This window comes from Balaenoptera physalus (genome assembly GCF_965194825.1).
Source record: "Balaenoptera physalus genome assembly, chromosome: 13".
NCBI lineage: Eukaryota > Metazoa > Chordata > Mammalia > Artiodactyla > Balaenopteridae > Balaenoptera > Balaenoptera physalus.
The window spans coordinates 61279487-61298408 of NC_138892.1; the positions used below are offsets into that span (position 1 = coordinate 61279487).

An 18922-nucleotide genomic window follows, 5' to 3' on the forward strand; every position below is an offset into this window, starting at 1 on the left:
GATTTTGGAATTAGAAGGTGAAAACAGAAAACATTTAAAATAAATCTTTCAGCCAGGAAAAACATAAGTAAGCCTGTTTCCAGTTCTGCCATGTGTGACTCACAATAGGCCAGGAAAAAGCACCCAAATCTGCTATCCCAGAAAGAGGCAGGATTTATAAATAACTTCCAATTATTTATCCTGGGCAAGAGGTACAGTGGTGTGGATAATCTAAGAAAAGGATTTATACACTCAAGTAGATCAACATTACAGGAAGGAGGTAGAGGTAGAGTTCATCCAAAATAGTAGTTAATCTAAAACATCAATTAGTCCAAATAACAGAAAAAGAGCAAATATCATTTGCATTTGTCTTTGGGGTGTACTACCCTGCAGTTATAGCATATCCACTCAATGCACTTCCTCTTGCACATTTTAAGAAGTAGTGTTGTTAACTTTACACCAGCTGCCTGGGACTGCCCAATAGAAAAATGCTGCTGGCTCAGTCATTCACTCAACAAATGTTTATTGGCCTCTACTAGATGTCAATTATTGCTCTGGGCACAGCAGATACAAGACAAATAAAATTTGATTCCTGTCCTGAATGATTTTAGTTTATAAAGAGGTGGTAGAGGAAAAGAGATTTCTCAAAAAACCTTAAAACAACATTATAAATGTTAAAATGGAAATATAAACAAAATGCTATGGGCACACAGAGGAGGGAACATCCAGCTCTTCAGAGGGGAATGCAGCCCTCTCAGAAGTCATGTTATTTAAGCTGCATTGAAGGACAAGTAGAAATTTTCCAGAAGGAGAAAGTCATTTCAGGCAGAAGGACCAACATATGAAGAAGTGTGGCTTCACAGCATGGGACAATAGGAAGGTCAATGTGGCAGCAGCCTGGGGTAAGTAATGGGGAGTTTGATTGATGGACAATTAGTACCACACCCAAGTGCTTGGCCTCTGTCCCTTAGGCAAAGCAGAGTCAAAGTTTTAGCAGAGGAGTGACCCAATTGGATTCATATTTCAGAAAGATAATTCTGGTGGTGGCAGTGGTGGTGGGGTAGAAGTTGGGCTGGGGAATGTAAGATGTCTGGTGGAAAAAAGATATGGTGGTTGTTGCCGTAGTTAAGGGTAATGATGATCAGAGTCTGAGCCAAAACAGGGTAGAGAGGAGACAGAGGAATGTATTCAACAGATATTTCTGGGGCTTCCTTGGTGGTGCAGTGGTTGAGAATCTGCCTGCCGATGCGGGGGACATGGGTTCGGGCCCTGGTCTGGGAAGATTCCACATGCCGCAGAGCAACTAGGCCCGTGAGCCACAACTAATGAGCCTGAGCGTCTGGAGCCTGCGCTCCGCAACAAGAGAGGCCATGATAGTGAGAGGCCCGCGCACGGCGATGAAGAGTGGCCCCTGCTTGCCGCAACTAGAGAAAGCCCTCGCGCAGAAATGAAGACCCAACACAGCCAAAACTAAATAAATTAATCAATTAATTAAAAAAAAAAAAGATATTTCTGAAATGCATTTCAACTGGTCACAGGCCTGGATGATCAACTTGATATGGAAGAGAGGGACTTAAGGATAATTGCAAACTTTTTAGCTTGAGAGACTGAGTAGACTGTGACTGCATAAACTGAGAAAGAAAAAGCCAGAGAAGGAAGCTTTGGAAAGATGATGGGTTGAAGAGTGAAAGGGGATTGAGGTTTTAGGGGAAAGACATTCAAGGAAAGTTTTATTTGGGGTGAGGAAAATGAGAACATGGGTCAAGGACAGGTGAAGGAGGAAGGAGATGGGATGAGAACAGAAGTGAAGTTGATCTAAAAGTAGTAAGGCCATATCATATATTCCTGTAATTAATATAAGAGATTTGGAAAGGCTATGTGGTTATAATAAAGTTTAGAGGCCAAAGGGAGGGAAGTTGTGGGTGTTCGCATTAGATGGTTTTAATTGGGGGTGGGGGAGTAGGAGGGAAGCTCATCTGTTGAGGGTGAATAGGAGATGTGAGATGTGAGAATACACTATTACATGTACTCTCCCATCTGTATATTTTAATGAGATCACGATACTAAGCCCATGGCTACCATCTGCTGCTTAAGCGTTTGCTGTTCTCATAGATGTTCTTGTTATCAGTCTTCGGTTCTCTTAGAAGTTCTTTCTTCCAAGCACTACTCACAAAGTTGGTCGACATGCTACTCACAAAGTTGGTCGATATCAGAGCAACTTCAGTTAGCAAATCCGTGTCATTCCTTCACGTTTTTATGGTTAAATATAAAATTGGAACCACTGAGAACTGACTTCTACACAAGCTTCTTTTTTTTTCTTTTTTCTTTTTTCTTTTTTTTTTTTAACTTAAGCTTCTTGACAGGGCTCTTCCACTTTGGGCAAGCTGATAAATGTTTAGCAAGCTGCTTAAACATTTGAATTCTATGGGAATTCCCGAAGTGTAAATTCCTGAAGAAATACCTAGTTCTGTTCACTATTTATTGAGAACTTATATCCCAGGCACTATACTAGATGCTAGGGATTGAGAACAAGAAAGACACAGCCTTTGCCCCTGGGCAACTGACAGCCACATGGAGCAGCTCTGCTCTGGTGTGTAGAAGGCAATATGCTTGTTTTTTTCACTGTTATCACTGTTTATTTGACAATAGTTGGTTTAGTCTACAAGTTTAAGGAAAGCGTACTAATGCATTTGCTTTTCTACAGAAATCATACTTACAAAGATTATATAAAGTCTGTCTCAAAACTTCTAAGAAACATTCATTAATTTAAAATGTCTGGGGACTTCCCTGGTGGCGCAGTGGTTAAGAATCCGCCTGCCAATGCAGGGGACACGGGTTCGAGCCCTGGTCTGGGAAGATCCCACATGCCGCGTATCAACTAAGCTCACAGGCCACAACTACTGAGTCTGCGCTCTAGATCCCGTGAGCCACAACTACTGAGCCCGCGTGCTGCAACTACTGAAGCCCGAGGGCCTAGAGTCCCTGCTTCACAACAAAGAGAAGCCACCACAATGAGAAGCCCGCGCACCGCAACAAGGAGTAGCCCAAGCTCGCCGCAACTAGAGAAAGCCTGCTTGCAGCAATGAAGACCCAACGCAGTCAGAAAATAAATCAAAAAAAAAAAAAAAAAGTCTGATTAAGATGCTTTACCAGGATACAAGAGTGAACTAAGGTGGTGTACAGTGTTTTTTAAAACGAAATTCAAAAAAATGTAACCGCAATCCTTATCTTGTTTGAACAACATATTTTGAAAGGGTTAAACGTCAGAAATTACTTAAAGATAAATAAGATTGGCCGCCATAAGGAATACTATTTATAAAATAAACACAGTTATAGAGGCTACTTTAAAAAAGACAGAACTTTGGGCTTCTAAAGAGGAGGAGGGCACAATGATCGGCAACTGTCTGGGGCGCAGGCACAGGAGCACAGATCCGCAGCACCTGTGGGCGACAACACTCCATTGTTTCTCAGAAAAAGAGAGAGTAGATGCACTTCATCATCGTTTTCTTTTTTTTTCCGGTGAGCAGTAAGTGCCTAACATCATTAAGAAAAAAAGTCAAATCTGAAGGAAGGCAGCCCTTTATAACTGGAAGGTGGAGTGTGGCTTATGTGTCTCCATTTAACCCTGCCAGGCAGTTCTGCAGCAACTGCACGTTACCCTTTGCATGCTTCACTTCTAACTCTGCCAGTTCCACTAAATTTTTTCTGAATGCAGCAGCTCTTCTTGTCTTAAAATCTATAAGTTCTTGTTTTGCAGATTCAGATATTTTTTCAGATTTCTGACAACATAATTGTTGGGACATTTCAGCCTGCAGAACATCTTTATTTTTCGCTCTTGCTTTATCCAGTGCTTTATCAGCATTTTCATAATCCACTAGTGACCTAGATCTTCGATAGAAGAGATCCTTAGCAGCTTGAGATTGTCTTAAGTAATATTTTAAAGATCAGAAAGTTTGAAGTCCTCATCAGCTGACATTCGTGCTTCTATTGAATATTTTTCTTGTTTTATCAAACAGTTCTGTAACTTTAAGAAAAACTTGCATATATCTGTAGAATCCTGAGTTCCTAAAGCATATAATGAAGTACCAATTCTATTGTAATCGTCTGCAGCATTTTTGTGGAATCTTGTCATCCTATCAGATTTAGGAGATGCGTCCTTAACTCGCTTATGTTCTAAAAGGAATGTTCGTTCATGCTCAAAGAAATCATCTACATCCTTTACCTCAGAAACAATTACTCCATCTGCTGATTTAACCATATTTTTTAAAGCGACCTTCAAGTTTCTCTTTTTTATTTTTTTCCTCACACACTCAAATCTTGAATATATTCCAAGAAGACATGGAAATTTAAATCTTTCCTCAAAATAGGACGTGCTGCCACACGACACAGGAACACTTCATGCATTGCAATGGTCTTCTTGAATATTACCAAATACTCAGCTTCCAGCTCTTGTTTCATCTTTGCGGATTCTTCCTTTGTCATAGACCCTTCTCCTTCTCCAAGTTTCTGTATTTTTTCCCTTGAAGCATCAAAATCAGGTTTTGGTGGTGCTGGAGGGATAATATAACCTGCATTGTCTTCATTTTCAGTGAAGGAATCATGAAGCCAGATAAATTCCTAATGTCGAACAACAGAAAACTCATTTTGTTCAAAATTTGGCAATGAACTCTTTATGTGAACAGTGAATTTTACTTTATCTCTCTCACTAAGAGCATCAGAAATGTCCATCCACCTGTAGAACAGCATCACTTTGAAAATCTACATTTATTGCTTGACGTCTGCAGTCCCCCTCTGAGAATAAGTTGGGACCGTTGTCCAGGCCTTCCGTCATGGCTGTTCCAAGGTGAGGAGGGGCAATATGTTTTATATACAGTGAGATGTAGGGAAATTGGTGCTCTGTTTTTACTTTTAATGCAGCATTACTTCTGCGTATAGATTGTTAATATACAGTCAGCTTTTCTAAATTTTCATAAATTTTGACATAAGTTTACATTTGTAAAATCAGCATCAAGATAATAAACATATTTGTCCCCCTCAGAAGTTTCTTTTTTTTTTTTTTAATTGGGGTATAGTTGCTTTACAATGTTGCCCCTTTGCCATCTACCCTGCCCAGGCAACCACTGACCTAACTTCTGTCACTGTAGAATAGCTTGCATTTTCTAGAGTTTACAGAAATAGAATCATATAATATGTTCTCATTATTACCTGGCAACAGTCATCTTTTGACAGACTAGACTAATGGAAGGAAATGTGGATAATTTCTTAAAGAGGATATATATCTATTTTAAATCATAAGGGGAAATACTTTAAAACTAAATTAATACTCAAGATCATGTGAACTGATTGATCAAGTTCTTCTGGAATTTGTGTGGGAAACTTAAACGCACGTAGATTTGACCATTGACAAAATCAGAATACTCCTTTGAGTGTGATGTAGTAGAAAATGGATTGGTTTGGGAGCCAGAATTATATGCATATTTAGGCTCTGTCATCCCTGGAAGAGTGGCTTTGAATGAATTATTTAACCTCTCTGAGTTTCAGTTGTTTAACCCATAAAATGGGAATAATAAGGACCTCTTTATTGGGTGACTGGGAGGATTCAACTAGACTTGGACATGGAAGGTGTCTCACATTCAGATATTAGCTTCTCTTCCCTTAACAGTGATTCTTGTTTCTATGAGAATATTACTTCAGAATCATAAAGTCATCTAAAAATTACTCAACATAAAGATAGCCACTTAACAGCCTTTATGAGAACATATCTAGTGTGTGGAGCTGTGTTAATCTATGTAATCTTTTTTACAGCAGCTGGTTAACCTTCCTAATTCTGCTTTGTCCTAAATGACATGAAAAAGAATTTGGTATTAGTGTTCCCTGACTTCTCATTGATTAAGGATGGGAGAAGATAGCCAAGAGACCAGGGAGACCATCAGAAATTGATCAAAGAAAGGACCATGGGTAAACTCCAAAGTGGGTAACCCATACAGAGAAAAGAGTGAGGTCATGATGGCAGCTAAAATGAACCAAGTGCTCACTACATGCTAGGCTTTGTGCTAAGGCTTTACCTGAATTGTTGCATTTAACCCTCATAACAAACCTTTGCGTTAAGAACTATTATTGGGCCCATTCTACAGATAAGTAAATCAAGGCTTAGAGAAGTTAAGTAACTAATTCAAGTTCAAACAGATGGAAGTGACAAAGATGGATTCAGACCTAGATCTCTGCCTTCAGAGCTCAAAATACTTTTAGAGAAGCACAGAAGAATCCCAGGTTCGAGAGGTTTTCTGCTCTTAGAAAGGGAAGAAAGGAAACTACTACCAAAATTCTGTCCTGAATTTTAGGAAAGCAACCATCCACAATGAGTGACTGAGTGGGATTCAATCACTTCTTGATGATCTTTTCTGGACCGTCTGACCATGTGTCACCTATTTTAGGCCTTCCTCACCCCCCAGCGTCACCTGCAACACAGGCTCTTGATTTCCCTCACTGTTGGAAAAATTCTCCTATTGTTGAATCTCAGTCATCCCACTGAAGTGGAGGCCCTCCAGTTCTGGCTAACACCCACTTCCCTCCAGGGCTATTTGTCGAGGAGGGGGTGAGTATGGACTTAATGACATGCTTTCCTTAACAATTTTCCAAACCTATCATCTAGGATAGGGTTTATAAGCATTCATCAACAACACCCCAGCAAAGTAGTTTTATAGGATGAGCCCACTACCTGTTTAGGAATCTGGAAGGCTAAGGAATTTGTACCAAGACGTGGAATTCAGGGATTTTTAACCCCAGTCCCTCCTGTACCACATGGCCTTCAGTAAGCTGTATGGTTTCTTTGGTTGTCCATCCTCTCCTTGTCTTCCCTCCATGTCCACCACCATCATCTCTGCTGGCAGAGTGAAGGCTTGAGTTTTGCCTTACTTCCCACGGAACTAATTAAAGTCTATAAAGTACTTTGAGAATATTCAGCGTGGGGTTCTTGCCAAGACAGAATTACAGGTGGGAATGGCAAGGAATGGGAATAAGCTAAAACTAGGATAGTTGAGTTGCTCTAAGGAAGGCTCAGATAAGCCTCTTTCCACTATGAATCTTAAGGCTCTTTCTCTATGCTTGCTCAGCCATCGCAGGGAAGAGTTCACTTCTTTTCCCCTTTCCCAGGCTCAGATATAAGGCAAAGTGGGACCTGAGTTCTGTTGTTCCATCTGCCCTTTCCCCTCAAAATCACACACACAACCCTTCAGACAATACTTGTCTTATGAAAAGGAAATGGTTGGATTACATATTAGTCTGGAACAAAGTTCTCAGATGCAGGATGTTGATTGTTGTATCTTCTGTGCTTTCAACTGTGGTTGGTTAATCACTGCTCTTGAACTTCTGCTCTAGCGCAGCCTTGACATGGGCACCTCTGGTGGGGGGGACTCTTCTGAAGAGTCAGGTCCTGTCCAGGAGGAGTTTACCTATAAAGGCAAAACACACACAGTAAAAGCAACCTGAGAACAATTACAAAGCAACACATTAATACAGGCAAAATAAAATAGCACAACGGATGTTGTGGATTCTGCTTTGCTTGATAGATTTAGGAATATCCCTATTTGAAAGCAGGAACCTTTTGGCTTTAATACTCATCACTCATGTTACAAAAGCCTCAGTCTTTGGGGTCTTTTAAATATGTGCTGCTTTTAAGCAGGTCAGCTGTACTTTGGGTATTTCTCCCTTTCTTCTCTCACCATCTCATGAAACACTTTCTGGCTCCATTTCCGCCACTCCCATATCCTGAATAACAAAGGCTTTCTACTGTCCAAATCAACCTGTCCCCTTGGAACATATCATGGAACCAGCCAATAAGCTGCCAGGTGAAGGGAAACAGGGTTGTTAAATATTCTTTAGTACAAGTCTCAAATGTGCGAATGCTGATGTGGAGTAAGGAGGATGACGGTTGGAAGAGACATCTACCCCCCATAAATTCTCAGAGATTAAGCTCCACGTCCTTTGAACCAAAGGCTTCCAAGACCTTTTACCTTTTTAGGAAGGGGTCTCTGTCATCTCAATTGTCCACATTACTGGTAGCAAACTATGACACTGATAGCCAAAAGAGGAGGTTTCTAATGCAGTTGGGAAGGTGTTCTCTGAGGGGTCTGATCCAGCAAGAAGGGTTTCTCTAGGAGGAGTGGCTATCAGCAGTGTTTCATTCTGCTCTCACCAAATGATACAGTAAGGAGATGGCCAAGCCCAAGGATGCAGGGTAACAGGAACAAGCTGGGTCAAGACAAAACATTTGCTGCAAATGATTCCAAAATGTTCACAAACAGAGATAATGGCAAAATGAACAGACAATAAGTGGGAAAAGATCAACTCTCACCAAAATTATATTCTCATTGGAAGAAGAAATAAGAGGAAAGGGAACTCTAGTTTTGGGAAGGGAAGGAGATCATGGAGATGACCCTTAACACCAGCATCACCCTTCAGCTGTGGTTTCAGGCCAGGGGGTTATGTTTTCAGACTTGCAAGGTTGATGACTACAGTCCTGGAAGAGAAGGTTCTCTTCAGTGTGTGGGTTCAGCCAAGTCTAACAGGCCCAATTTTCTCAACCAGTTCTACCCTATACTGCAGGTTTTCTCTTCTTCCCTACCACCTTCAGTGTGCACCTATGCTCCTGATCTCCTTTTTTCTTCAAACCACACATAAGGCTTTTTGGAATCCACTGGATGCACTCAAGGAAAGTGGATGAACTGTATCTTAATACAGAGCAAGCTCCTCTGACACAGATCAAATAATACATTTTATGAACTTGAAATGGCAGAAGGGCCAATCATAATTATTTGATGACTGCCCCAAAATCTTCTATGGTTTTGGCCAGGTATCAAATATTCAATAATATCAAGGAATAATATCAAAGAATACCTGGCCCGGCCCAGAGGACCTTACAGTTTAAGTGGAGAAACAAAACACAAAGACACATGAGAACAATCACAAAGCTCACATAAATCTAGGCGAAATTACACAGCACGTTTTGGAAAAGGAGGGATTGAAGCTAGATTTAGTTCTGTTCTTCTATTTATTTATTTGTCTATTTATTTGTTTATTTATTTATTTATTTATTTTGGTTATGCTGGGTCTTAGTTGTGGCACACGGGATCTTTGTTGTGGCATGCGGACTCAGTCGCAGCATGTGGACTCTTAGTTGCGGCATGTGGACTCTTAGCTGTGGCATGCATGCGGGATCTAGTTCCCCAACCAGGGATTGAACGTGGGCCCCCTGCATTGGCAGCGTGGAGTCTTACCCACTGGACCACCAGGAAAGTTCCAGTTCTGTTCTTAACAACCATTTCTGAGCATTCACTGTCAGCCTGGCACAATGCTAGGAGGTACTTTATATCCTTCTTTTCTTCTAATCCTCACAAACCTTCGTGGTAGGAATTGTTACCACCATTTCAGAGACGAGATTAAGTAACTTGCCCTACTAAGCAGGAGAATGGGTTGTAACCCAGACCTATGTGACTCAAAACTTGTGCCTTTAAATATCACCTCATATTGTATCCTTCTGCAGAAGAACTTTCTACCTGGAAAGAAGTTTAAACTCTTTCTTTGCTTTAGAGGAGGTTGTACAACTTAGAGGCAGTATTGTGAAAATAGAGGAATGAATTACATGAACTTCTATCTTTGCCTGATTGGCTCACTCAGCTCTAATCCTTGGGCCAAGGGGAAAAAAAAAACAAAAGCAAAACACTACAAGCTCAAGAGATGCTAAGGTTGCACATCTAAGAGCCTTGGGCTGAAAGGCATTTTGAGAGGTCATTCTCCTCCTTCCCCATAGAAGGCCCTTTAGATTCCATGGAATTCACTTTGGGAAAGTGGATGAACAATATCTTAATACAGAGCTAGCTCCCTTGCCATAGAAGATCACATAAAGCATTTCATGAACTTCTAGATTGATTAGTCCTCAGTGTAGCTTTTGTTGTTTCACTGGACTCAGTGAAATTAATAGAAAGGGATATTCTGGGGATCTCTCCTTTGACTTTCTGGCATGGCAGTTCTTCCATACCTCTAGCCTCAATCCTTGCTGCTGCGAGATAAGCATGAGAGCTTTACTGGGGCTTGGAAATACGCCACATACACTCTGTGCAACATAAAGCTATGTACAATGGTCAGTATCCTCTAAGAACTTATGCCGTCATATATAGGTAATTACAATAAAAGCAGGATTCAATATGGGAGGAGTATGAAAAGAGCCTATAGTTCTTAGTACCAAGAGCCCCTTCAGTCAATGATATTTACCCAAATGCTAATGGAGCCACAGTCTATTTGAGAAAGTCTTGAGCAAGAAGGCAGGACCCTTAGGTCCTATGCTCAGTTTGTGCTACCAGCCCACCCTCTCCCAGCGCTCATGGAACATTTATTGGGCACTGACGCTGTACAAGCACTGGGTATACAGAGATGACTGTGATGTGACCCTGCCAGCAAAGCTCTCACATACACCGTGGGTCCGTGTCCCATCCAACGTCAGCATGGAGTTTAATTTGGGAGTGTTGGGGAGAGCACAGGGATTAATGCTAAGAGTGCTGAGTCAACAGTTTCTCCACCCCCACCCCCCACCCCTGCTTCCTCAGAAAGTGGGAAAGTTGTAGGAAACCACATGAGTTTCACTAATCCCCCATCAATAGCACCCACTGCATTACTGGCCTCATTATTTCTTTTTTATTTTAACATCTTTATTGGAGTATAATTGCTTTACAATGGTGTGTTAGTTTCTGCTGTGTAACAAAGTGAATCAGCTATACATATACATATATCCCCATATCCCCTCCCTCTTGCGTCTCCCTCTCCCCCTCCCTCTCCCACCCCTCTAGGTGGTCACAGTGCCCCGAGCTGACCCCCTGGTGCCGTGCGGCTGCTTCTTTTCATTGATCACAGACTTGCTTAATTACGGTGACAGACTCCTCCTGGTTGGTGGGGGTGGGAGGACTGAGGCAAGAAATAAGTGTGAGAAGGTACGGGGGGACTGTGAATGCAGGCCATCCAGCCCCACCCTCACGGTCCAGGACAGGAGCTAAGGTGAGAAAGAAATCTCTGATCAGTGATATTGACCCTCTCGCCACTGCCTTCCCCACAAATAATAAAACCTCTAGGAATAAGGGGGAAAAATCAACTTCCTCTGATAGCTATTTTCTTAGTATAACTTCCCTCTTTAGGCTTTTTTTTTTTAATTATTAGCACCTTTAATTATTATTTATTTATTATTATTATTATTTTTTGGCTGTGTTGGGTCTTCGTTTCTGTGCGAGGGCTTCCTCTAGTTGCGGCAAGCGGGGGCCACTCTTCATTGCGGTGCGCGGGCCTCTCACTATCGTGGCCTCTCTTGTTGCAGAGCACAGGCTCCAGACGCGCAGGCTCAGTAGTTGTGGCTCACGGGCCTAGTTGCTCTGCGGCATTTGGGATCTTCCCAGATGAGGGCTCGAACCCGTGTCCCCTGCATTAGCAGGCAGATTCTCAACCACTGCGCCACCAGGGAAGCCCAGGCTTTTAAAATATCTGGTAATTAGAGAGAAACAGCAATATCGTGTCAGTATTAAACCACAAATATAATTCTTGGTACACAGTAAGTACCGAATATTTGTTGAATACATGAAAGGTTACAGAGAGACAAAATAATAGGGACAAAGGCATACAGAGAAAGCAATCTGATGGTGTATCTATGTTGGGCTACCTGAATCAAAGCACTGTTTCCCTTCCACTAAAATCACCAATCACATGACACAGTTGACAACACCAGAAGGCACTTTTAGCGTTATACGCATGTATCTAGCGACCAAATGAGGGGAATAAAGAAGGGAGGAGGAAGAGAGCTTTTTTTCTGTGTGAGTAGTTACGTGCAGCAGTCGCAAAAAGGCTGAGGTGGAAAAGCAGAAAATAGGCAAGGCAAGGTCAGAAAGACTGAACCAGCTACGTGTCAGAAGAAAAGGTGTGGAACAGAATGGGCCTTTCAGGCTGTAGACAGGGAAGGTTTGGGGCTGATCCTGAGAGCCACATCTTCAAGTAACATGATTTAGTTCTTTTGTGGCCTTGAACTGACCTCACCTTGCCACTCCTGCCATACCTATCCCAGGTACTCAATAAATACTCTTGGTTTAATCTCAGGAAACTCTTGATCAATTGTGCTAATAAAAATGAAGTAGACAATGAAAAATTTTTTTATTTGGTTTTGCCTAAGGAGTTATACCTTAGCAATTACAATTTATATAAGCACTCATTTGAAAGAGTTTGCAATGCCGATTTGGGAATGACTGGGGTAGGGCAGCCACGATGCATGTTGACAGGCAAGAAACAGTCAAGTTAGGTGGTTTTTTTTTAATCTATTTTTGGCTGCATTGGGTCTTTGTTACTGCATGCAGCCTTTCTCTAGTTGCGGAGAGCGGGGGCTACTCTTCATTGCGGTGCACGGGCTTCTCACTGTGGTGGCTTCTCTTGTTGCAGAGCACAGGCCCTAGGCGCGAGGTTTCAGTAGTTGTGGCTCACGGGCTCTAGAGCACAGGCTCAGTAGTTGTGGCACATGGGCTTAGTTGCTCCGCGGCATGTGGGATCTTCCTAGACCAGGGCTCGAACCCTTGTCCCCTGCATTGGCAGGCGGATTCTTAACCACTGAGCCCCAGGGAGGTCCCAAGTTAGGTTTTTAAATTTCCTGAAGATAATTGATATGCCAGCGTTTAAGGGTTGACTATTTGTACCCACATTCTGAACTATATAATTTATGGAAATTTCTTTAATGTCCCCATCTTTCATTTGTCATAGTCATCATCAGCTATAGATATATCTCAGGGTTGTTTCTCTCTTCTTTTATATAAACTAGCTATGCCTTATTCTAGTAGAGTATTAAACTGCCTATAAAGCTCCCTAAATTAATCACCCAATAGTTTAAGCATAATAAACATGTGAACTGTCTCAGTTAATTGGCCCAAGAAATTGTGTTCATCCCCAGAATCATATTTTTCTTCTCCCTCACACTTCCCCTGTCACCCTGAGTTAATGTCAGAAGCAAGAAAAAGTTATTCTTGACAAATGCTGGCTTCATATCCAGAATTAGAGCAAGACCTTAAATAGGAATTTAAGAAATAATTCACTGACTTGGAGGATCATCAGATGATGTGTAGGTCAGTGACTCCTGAGATGACCACCTTGCGTTCAGGGGGCCGAGGGAAAATCCAGGGGCAGGAGGAGATCCCCTTCCTAAAGGTGGAGTCCAGTCCCATGGAGGAGATGCGACAGCACTCATGACACAGGGACCAAGGCAAAGAGAGACAAGGACAGACCAGGAGGCACTTTATTGAGCTGCAGAAGTAAATGCTGGAAAGACGTGAAGAAACAAAATAGAGAAAAATTAAGTCAGGAAGTAAAGGATTAACATGAAGGGATAGCTTTTCTGGTAAGCGGCCTGAAGTGACCTCTAAAAATGGTTTGCTGTTCACTAGATGCAGAGAACCCCACAAAATCATGCAAATCAAGAGGTTCAAACCTTCGTGTTCACTTTAAGAACACTCCTGAAACTTCCCAGGCTATTAAGGGTATGCTTATCCAAAAAGCCACCAAGTTATCTGAAGGATGTCACTTTACAGAGCAATGTATGCCATTCCGTCGTTACAGTGGTGGAGTTGGTAGGTGGGCCCAGGCCAAAGAGTGGGGCTGGATGCAGGGTTGGTGGCCCAAAATGAGTGCTGAATTTTTACTGCACATGCTCAGAAATGCAGAGAGTAGTGCTGACCTTAAGGGCCTAGATGTAGATTGTCTGGTCATTGAGCACATCCAGGTGAACAAAGCCCCCAGGATGCGGCGCAGGACTTACAGAGCTCATGGTCGGATCAACCCATACATGAGCTCTCCCTGCCACAATGAGATGATCCCTACTGAAAAAGCACAGATTGTTCCTAAACCAGAAGAGGAGGTTTCACAGAAGAAAAAGATATTCCAGAAGAAACTGAAGAAACAAAAACTTACGGACTGGGAATAAATGCTGCAAAAAAATAAATACAAATAAAAGTTTTTAAAAAATGAAGGGATATATACAAGACACCATGTGTGCATCTCCATGTGTGTTTTGCGAGAAGCAGCAGGAAAGGGTGGTGGAAAAGAAGTGGACCTAGATCTGTGGAGAGAAGCAAGGAGAGGGCCTCAAGTCTGGGGAAGAAGGCCAGAGGGTGAAAGACAGGGAGGCGTGATGAAAACCAGGTCACCAGCCTTCTGTCCTCCTGGTCTATTCAGATCCACAGCCCCCCATTGTGGGCAAGCCAGTAGCTTCTTGTAAGGCCTCTTGACCCATGAAATACATCTTCAGGGTCCAGAGAGTGAAAAGAGTGATCTTACTTACATACGGCTCTGAGCCTCTACTGAGGAACACTCAGAGTTAAGTCCACTCTAACATGAAAAGATGGGGACTGGGAGAGAACCATCTTCAACAGCATAATGGGCTTCAAATCTCTGAAGAGTTATTATTCGCAGGGCTACTGGCAGCAGTTCTTCATTCTTTCTAGGGAAATAAAAACCACAAGGAAATAGAATGAAACTACAGAAGCAAGGATTGAGTTAGACAGAGGAAATATTTCCTGACTGAAACAACCCCCCTCTTTGGTAGTCTTTAGGGCGGGCTTTGTGATACCCACGCATCAGGATGACTTAGATGCCAGTTAGTTGACCTTGTTGGAAAATAGTGCTAAATGCAATGTTTCATTGTAGAACTCAAATATTTCCTCATGTGTAAGATGGGCAAAATAATACTATTTCACAGAGATGGCATGTGAGAAAATGCATAGAGGCCCCTAGTAGGTGGTGTGTGTGTTTGTTGTGTGTGTGTGTGTATGAGAGAGAGAAATCATTTCCTCAGTAAATATTGACACATTTTTTTTGCTCCCCCTCAGTTTTCTTAAATATAAAATGAGTATGGACTGCATCCTTCAGAGGGCTTAGTGTGAATATCAAAGGGATTCAATAGATGGGAAATATTTAGTAAACTACCACACACAAAGATATATGTTATCATTAGAATCTCTGTGAAAGTATTTTACCAGCTGCCAATATATGGAGACCCCTTTTATCACAGGTCAGTTTCTTTGCATCACAAACAAAGGCTATATCCATAACTCTTGCCCTTGGCTGAGAATAACACCCCTACACTGCTGGAAAAAAATCCAAAAAACTCTAAAAACTCAAACTTCCCTGACTTCAGGTCAGTCCTAGCACATGAGAAGAAAGATAATAAGAAAGATCATAAGTTGGTCAGGCCTGAGTTCAAATCCCAATATCACTATTACTTAATATCTTTGAACCTTGGTTTTCTTGTTCACAAAATGGAGGTAAGTACTACCTATTGTTTGGATTGTTTTAAGGTTTTAATGAAATCAAATATATAAAAGGCCTGGCCTATTGAGGATGGTCTTTGAGTATTAGTTCTCTTCACATGAGACGCATTGCATCCTATTACTGGTCAGGGTTCTGCTTGGAGATGGTAGCGTGAACACATTGGTGTCTAACAATTTAAGATTTGGAGCAATGTGTAAAGGGAAGGGAGAACGACAGAGAACATCTAAAACAGGACTGCTGCGCCTTGAACAGAATGGCCATCGTTTCCCTAATCTCTTCCTCCCTTTCCGTGTCCTTCTCCAATAGATATCCCTCATTTTTACCTGTAGGCTGATGTGCCACTTTAAATGGTTTCCAGCCTCAAATTAATCTCCGGGTCCTGCTTTGTCCAGGAGAATGGGGCAAGGGGACTGGCAATTAAGAGAAGATACTTTCACCCAGGGCTTGCCCAATTTTGAAAATTGGTCCAATATATGTACATGATAGTTTTCAAAGACCTTCTGCTCCTGACGAAATGGAGCATGTTTCCACATCCCACGCCTTGCTAGGGAAGAAGGAAGGAGCGTTCAGGGAAAGCTGAGGTCTACAGGTGTGTTTGTGTGCCTCCACAGGCACACTCATTAGAACATGTGTCCGAATGGATATGTATTAGTGGAGGGGAAGGTGGCGTACTCTGTGTCTTGGGAGGCTTGCTATTTAGGCGAATGTATGATTAGTGAGTGTACACGTTGGATTACTGCTGAAGTGCAGTGTATGTATACAGGTGCTAATGTCTATCTAGCATGGCATAGGTGCTAAGGACAGGTGTGTGTATTGTATATGTCGGTGTTTGTGCCTGAGAAATATGATGGCAAAAAGCCACATGCAGATAGAACTCAATTACCAAATTAAAGTGGAAAGACAAAGTCATATACATATGGCTTTGAACTGAATTTGTCAGGCAAAAACTTACTTTTCTATTCTCAGTGTCTCTCAGTCCAGTCTTCAGACTAAACCACTAAAATATAAGCATCATGAGGGCAGGAATTTTGACTGTCTTGTTAACTGATGTATCCTCAGCACCTAAAACAAAGAGTACGTGGCACATAGTAGATGTGAGATAAATATCGAGATAAATATTGGAAGAAATATCTTATAAATGAAGAAGTGATTTATTTAAACCACCCCAGGCCCATTCTGGCTTGGCCAATTAATGGGGGAGTTGGATTGTTGGCAAAGAAAGACTAGGGACCAGCTGGACACTGATACTCGAGGAAGAGGAAGCATATGAAGAATGAAGCCAGAAGAATTCATCCAGGAAGGCTCCTTGGATGGATGGAGACGTGGAACAGAGAACCGTCAACATTCTATGCGAGAAGTTATCCATTAAGTATTTGTTCTCTAACATTTTATGAATATCTAGTGTGTGGAAGATTCAGTGTTTGGTGGTGTGGTTATAAAGACGAGCAAGCTGTGGTCTTGAGGTATGCATTTTGGTGAAGACCAATGTGAAAACAGACGACCATTATAAAATGGGCATGGGCCTCAGTAAAGGTTTTTAAAAAGTGCTCTGGGAGCAGGTGGGATGGGAGAGGAGCTAGGTTTTGAAGCCTGAGTTCTTCCTCACTTGCCAAGCACAGAAGGGGACAGGGTTTTCCAAGCAGAGTAGGGCGAAGTCCATTATGTTTTGTAGGAACGGGAAGGGGTAGGGCTTATTGTGCACAGTGGCAATGACACAGAGGATGCACAAGGAATCCAGGCTTTTAGATGCAAAGATTTCCTAGAGATGTTGTCTTAAAGCAGATCATCCATAAAGCAAAAACCTAATGGCACGTGTACTATATCCTGACTGCACATGTAGCATTGATTTCATACTTGTAGTCAAACAGCAAAAAGAGGGCAAGGTGTGGATAAAGGTATTAAGAAGATACGTGGAGATTCTTATTAGACAATATCAAATGAACAGAGTTGTAAGACGCAAAAGAAAGGAAAAGGGAAAATAGCTACTGAAGAGACATTTTTCATAAATCCACTTAAGGGAACATGGCACACATATAGAAAAATGGCTCAAAACTACAAAGCAACATATAAATAGTGCAAATAAATACAGTATAGACTGAGTCCCCTGGTGCTATGTAAACACACAATAAACAAGAAGCCAGTATTGGGTGAGGAGAACTAGGGAATGCTTCCTGGAAGATGGAGATTTAATTATCAGCAATGCTGGGATAAGTGTATGTTAAATAGAGTTACTTGGGAATGCATCAAGCCACATTCAAAAAATAGGCAGAGTGAGAAAATTCTCAGAGCCCCCCGGCTCACTCCCATCCTGGGTTGGTTTTTTTTGGCCTGCCCCAATGAACACATTGCTCATTTGCCACTTTGAACAATGTTTTCATTTCCTGTGCTGGCAGATACCCCTTCAGACACCCCATTCAGTTTCTCACAGACAGTTATGACTTTCAGATTTCCTGTGGCTCCAGGAGTATGGGGTCAGGTAGCCCTAGACCACGAGGAGGCAATTATCCAGGTAATTTAGGAGCCAGACTACTTTATTTGAATATCAAGTTCATCCATCCAATTTTCTGCTCCCCAAAGCCCTGGCAGCTGACTATCCCAAGACCAACGCATGCAACACCAAATCTTGGAGAACTTAACCCATTCTGGCTTGGCCAATTAATGGGGGAGTTGGGTTGTCCAGTAAAATGCAGCTGTACTGACATCGTGCAGGGTCCTTGGGCCTCAGCCACCTTTTCTATCTGCCATGTGGTTTGATATACACGGTAATCTTCAAGAGCCTATGTTAATTTCCTGTAGATGGAAGGGTACAGACTAGCTTCAGGTTTTGTTAGGTTTGAAAGTCACTGTATGTCACTTATATAAAAAAGGAATGTGAGTCTGAAAGGACTCCTCACCACGGGGATCTCTAAACTGGAAGACTGGGAATTCCCTGGCGGTCCAGTGGTTAGAACTCTGTGCTTTCACTGCTCAGGTTCAATCCCTGGCTGGGGAATTAAGATCCCACAAGCCACGCAGCGCGGCCAAAAAAAAAATGTGTTGAATAATGGAATGAATAAATTCTGTCATCACTTATACAAAAATAAATAAATAAATAAATAAACTGGAAGACTGTTAGCCTAGAGTCCCGTCAATACAGACTGCCTGCCCTAGAGGTAGGTTTGAGAAGTATTTAAGAGTGAAAAGGAGAAGATTTGGTAATTTAAACAATGGTGGAGAGGGAGAGGAAGGAGTCAAGAATGATGACCAGGTTTCCAGCATAGGCAACTGGATGCCCCCAACTGAAGTGGGGTCTACAAAAGAAAGAGCCGGTTTAGGGCTTTCCTGGTGGCGTGGTGGTTGAGAATCTGCCTGCCAATGCAGGGGACACGGGTTCGAGCCCGGGTCTGGGAAGATCCCACATGCCGTGGAGCCACTAGGCCCATGAGCCACAACTACTGAGCCTGTGCGTCTGGAGCCTGTGCTCCGCAACAAGATAGGCCGCGATAGTGAGAGGCCCACGCACCGCGATGAAGAGTGGCCCCCACTTGCCTCAACTAGAGAAAGCCCTCACACAGAAACGAAGACCCAACACAGCCAAAAATAAATAAATAAATAAATAAATAAA

The 18922-nt window shown here is 42.2% G+C and overlaps 1 long non-coding RNA gene and 1 pseudogene across 5 annotated transcripts in view; both read right to left on the reverse strand.

The window, feature by feature from the left end:
* Positions 1 to 1478: 1478 nt before the first annotated feature.
* Positions 1479 to 5435, reverse strand: LOC309641805 (sorting nexin-6 pseudogene; annotated as a pseudogene). Its single transcript has one exon. The product of its transcript is annotated as a sorting nexin-6 pseudogene (transcript).
* A 5753-nt stretch (positions 5436 to 11188) lies between these two features.
* LOC309641825 overlaps positions 11189 to 18922 on the reverse strand; it is a 207726-nt gene continuing 199992 nt past the window's right edge. For all 4 annotated transcript variants that reach the window (XR_014252772.1, XR_014252773.1, XR_014252774.1 and 1 more), the window contains one exon: positions 11189 to 14488. This is a non-coding gene — a long non-coding RNA (uncharacterized lncRNA). The remainder of the gene's footprint in view (positions 14489 to 18922) is intronic.